At 35.6% G+C, this 4,930-nt stretch overlaps 1 long non-coding RNA gene across 1 annotated transcript; it reads right to left on the bottom strand.

The window, feature by feature from the left end:
• Nucleotides 1-4,067: 4,067 nt before the first annotated feature.
• LOC140006072 (uncharacterized) lies at nt 4,068-4,506 on the bottom strand. The gene is made up of 2 exons (XR_011813662.1): nt 4,208-4,506; nt 4,068-4,123 (listed from the first exon to the last, which is right to left on the bottom strand). It is a non-coding gene; the product is annotated as an uncharacterized lncRNA (long non-coding RNA).
• Between the last annotated feature and the right edge of the window lie 424 nt (nt 4,507-4,930).

Genomic DNA, 4,930 nt, shown 5'->3' with positions numbered 1-4,930 from the left:
TTTCCCTCTCTAAAAACCCCAGACAATTGTTATGACCCACTATCATGATCATCATCTCTAAGGATCCTTTGCAACGATTTCCTTTTGGAATTAGTTTACTTGGAGAATTAACGAAAGCGAGTGGAACTGGTGGAATGTGTCAGCAGTGGTCTCGGCAAATTAATACAGTTCGGTACTTATTAACTTGGTGGCACGTGGGATCGATGTGATTGTTAAGGCAAGCTTATAGTGGTTATGGCGAAAAGGTTTGAAGGTAAATCCTGCCTAGAGCCGGTGAAAATGGGGCAACTACGGCAACAGTGGAGTTGTGTGCATTAATTTTGTCGGTGTGTTCTTAGTACCTATAATTAGCGACTCTTATAGCATTGCCTAATTGCAAAATAGTATTTTTCATGTTGCCTAACCCCAATTGGTCTGGGTTGATTATAATCTTATAGGTTTGGAGCAACAGCAATAAAGAGCTTTTGGTGGGGATTCTGGAATAAGGTTAGTTTTCTGTGTTGCTCTGCCTTTTTGCATTATCAACGACCTTCAATTTGACACAGTTTTATTGTAACGCTGTGTGAATTGATTGATTATATCGTTTATTTTTTCATACTAAATTTTATTTCTTCTCACAGTGTACTATTGTTTGTTCAACAAAAAAAATATCCTTTCCCACAGGCACCAAACACCCGCGCGATACGCGGGCACTCCCCCTAGTTTAAAGTATTAGGACAAGTTATACATTAAAGTGGGAGATTTGTAGAGCAATTGAGGTTGAGAAAAAATTTATATCAATTGCAATACAATCATAAAGCCTGTGACACATTCGTTAAAATGAGAAATATTTATTAATTTGGGGCAGTCTAATAGCAAACCAAGGGAAAAAAACATGAATGATCCGATCCGTAAGGAGGAAAAATGTCATTTTACTTTAAATAAAAGTATGATTGGATAGGGGTTTAGTTGAACAAAAAAATTAGACTAATATCGTAATTTGGTGCAGTCTCATAGCAAACCAAGGGAAAAATTTGAAGTCACTTTTGTTTGTTTTTTTAATTCCTACAACGAAAATAATGGAATTTTTAAAAAACTAAATGCCGCCACAATTGACCAAACTCGTTTCATGATTTTTCATGGAAAAATTATTGTAGCGATTTGATATATGTGAGGAAAAAAGGTAATATGGAAATGTGATAATGGAAAACGATACGAGTGTGTTTGGATTGTAAGTTATTTGTTCAAATATATTTGCTTGCATCACCATTACAATTTCCAATACAACTTTTTATCTTCCCAATTACCTTTTTATCTCACATACATCACATCATAAAAAGTGCTACAGTAAAAATATCTCAAATAATTTCCAATACAAAAAACAGCAATCCAAACAAGGTTAATTATTGATGATATAACTAGTGGTTTTGAGTTTTGGAAATTGTGTAATCGGATGAAAAATTGGTTTTGACTTATTTATTGATATTTTCCCCTACAACCACCCCACCATGATGGGTTTTTTTTTAAGCTAATTCTACCTTTACATGCAAACACGTGAGATATAGAATGTAGGACCACTTTGCCTTAAAAGTTAAAATGGAGGACCATGAAAGTGACAAACAATTAAACAAATAGTCACATGCCGAATACCCCAAATAATTTGAAGTCACTTTCGTTTGTTTTTTTAATTCCTACAACGAAAATAATGGAATTTTTAAAAAACTAAAGGCCGCCACAATTGACCAAACTCGTTTCATGATCCAATTTTGTATTCTTTCTTCTCAGCTGCCTTCCATTATTTGCTGCTAAAACCTCCCTCCCTTCCTCTGATCTCAGAAAACTTGTGTTTGGATTGCATTTTTCATGATTTTTCATGGAAAAATTATTGTAGCGATTTGATATATGTGAGGAAAAAAGGTAATACGGAAATGTGATCACGGAAAATGATATAATTTTTTGACAAAAAATAACAATCCAAACAAGGTTAATTTTTGATGATATAACTAGTGGTTTTGAGTTTTGGAAATTGTGTAATCGGATGAAAAATTGGTTTTGACTTATTTATTGATATTTTCCCCTACTCTCACCATCCGTACTTACTTACTTACTGTGGAGTAATTCACATCTACATACATGTATATATATACATATAGCCACATAATATTAGCACTATGGAAAAAACTTCTAACGTTCACTCTCTATTAGCACTATATATATATACACACACACAAGAACTTATCATCTGCACACTCTGCACCTGGTTAGACTGGCTTATGATGTCGGAGGATTGCTCTTTAAGGATTTGATGTAATCTGCATTATCAACGACTTTCAATTTGACATAGTTTTATTGTAACGCTGTGTGAATTGATTGATTATATCGTTTATTTTTTCATACTAAGTTTTATTTCTTCTCACAATGTACTATTGTTTGTTCAACAAAAAAAATCCCCTTCCCTACAGACACCAAACACCTGCGCGATGCGCGGGCACTCCCCCTAGTTTAAAGTATTAGGACAAGTTATACATTAAAGTGGGAGATTTGTAGAGCAATTGAGGTTGAGGAAAAATTTATATCAATTGCAATACAATCATAAAGCCTGTGACACATACGTTAAAATGAGAAATATTTATTAATTTGGGGCAGTCTAATAGCAAACCAAGGGAAAAAAAACATGAATGATCCGTAAGGAGGAAAAATGTCATTTTACTTTAAATAAAAGTATGATTGGATAGGGGTTTAGTTGAACAAAAAAATTAGACTAATATCGTAATTTGGTGCAGTCTAATAGCAAACCAAGGGAAAAAAAAGTACCTGAGTACCTGGGTTTGGTGAAGCCAAGAAATAATGGGACAGTGATTGGCTGGTCCATGCACTTGTTTGTATTAGCGATAGGGTCGTGCAGTACGCTTTTAGCACATTGTTTGTTTGCTTAAAGAATGTATATAAAGTGGGAATGGAGATTGCCAAAACATGGTCGTCCTACCATGTGCAGTGCACATGCATATTTTGTAAGAATTTGGTTTTTTTAGGTAAAATTCTTTTGTGTCTTGGAACTCAAAGGGAAAAAAATATATAAAAAAGCTCTTTTTTGTGTCTTGGAACCCAAAAGAAATCAAGTATGTCGATATGAAAAGCATAAAAAAGGAACGATGCTTTAGCTTTAAGGGGCCCGAGACAAAAGCCTCGTTTTATTCACCTCCATCCTCTCTTATCATTTGCATCTTCTCTTTCTTTTCTCACTTCTCAAAATTCAAAAGTCACCAGTTGCAACTCAACCTCCTTCACGCCTCTCCATTTTTCCCTCTCTAAAAACCCCAGACAATTGTTATGACCCACTGCCATGATCATCATCTCTAAGGATCCTTTGCAACGGTTTCCTTTTGGAACTGGTGGAATGTGTCAGCAGTGGTCTCAGCAAATTAATACAGTCCGGTACTTATTAACTTGGTGGCACGTGGGATTGATGTGATTGTTAAGGCAAGCTTATAGTGGTTATGGTGAAAAGGTTTGAAGGTAAATCCTGCCTAGAGCCGGTGAAAATGGAGGCAACTACGGCAACAGTGGAGCTGTGTGCAGTACCAATGGCTCAATTGTGTTATGTAGAATGATCCATTGAACGTTACAGGGCAAGTTACCGCTTCATTCTTTCCTAACGCCTAGAACATGTATGCAATTTATTTTCAACCACTGAATTATACTATTAAAAAGTATTCTCCTTAAGAAATTAACAACTAATTAAGCACAATTTTTTATCATATTTTGCTGCTAGTATTAGCAGAACGCTTTTAGCGGTGTTGGAAGAAGGGAGAGAAATGACAGGGCGCCTTGAGTCTTGTTCAGGTGCAGAGATTTGAAAATGTACATTTCATTTATTTTCATGGACCCGCCGGTGGGCATGAAAGTTGCCATGAAACTTGGATGCTATTCTATTAATTGCCATGGAAGTTGCTTCAATGTTTTGCTGATTGTTGGGGCCTTCAGTTGTGGAAAAACTCTCAGAGGGTTGCTGGAAATTGGAATAGTGATCTGACCCAAGAGCCACAAGAAACTGTTGTTCTTAAAGATAAAAATGTTCCCAAAAAATATTTGGTAAACTTAAGTGGTGGGACAAAATATTAGGCCGATTTCTAGGCTCTCCACCCTGGTTGCAGGCAAAAGTTCTAATACAAATCAAAACTATCGATGAAATATCACAATCAATGCACAACACAACAGAAATTGTTACCTGACTATCAGAAAATAAGTTCTGATCATAGTCAATTTCTCTCTTAAGGCCGGTTAAGTTCTCAGCGAATTTTGGTGAATTGTTCCAAGATCCAAAACGGAAGCCAGAGCCATACAATTGAGTATCCCCATTGGTATTTCCTAGTTTGTCATCATTAGAGCCGTCAGCACCACCAGTCTCGTTCTCAACCCAACTTCTGATATTTTAGACAACATCCCTAACGTCGTCGGACTCCCGGATAGACGACCATCACATCACGTTCATCATGATATGACTATTTGGTCCACTCACAGTTTTTTCCTTCGACAAATTCATTGATGAGGGGGTCACATTTTGTTTCTAGAAGGGTAGAAATTTCAATGTACGATGGTTTTGTATCTTTTTTTTTTCAGAAGATTCAACTAGTAATGATTAACTCAAATTTATCTCAATAATTCAAGTGAAATGTCACATGCTGGCACATGGCAGAAGAAAATAAGTTTGATGATTCTTTCTCTCTCGATAGTACGTATTGTTTGGATTGCAGTTTTCCGTCAGAAAATTACGTTGTTTTTCGTGATCACATTTCCTTATTATCTTTTTCCCTCATATACATCAAATTGATACAGTAATTTTTCCATGAAAAATCATAGAAAATGCAATTCAAACACAATTCCACTCGTTATTTCTAAAATCTATTTTGGAATATTTTCCGGTACTCATTGAAGGTTTCATTATCCATAA

This window comes from Coffea arabica, chromosome 1c (genome assembly GCF_036785885.1).
Source record: "Coffea arabica cultivar ET-39 chromosome 1c, Coffea Arabica ET-39 HiFi, whole genome shotgun sequence".
Taxonomy (NCBI): domain Eukaryota; kingdom Viridiplantae; phylum Streptophyta; class Magnoliopsida; order Gentianales; family Rubiaceae; genus Coffea; species Coffea arabica.
Note: the sequence above shows the minus strand (reverse complement) of the source record. Positions and strands in the feature narration are given on the sequence as shown.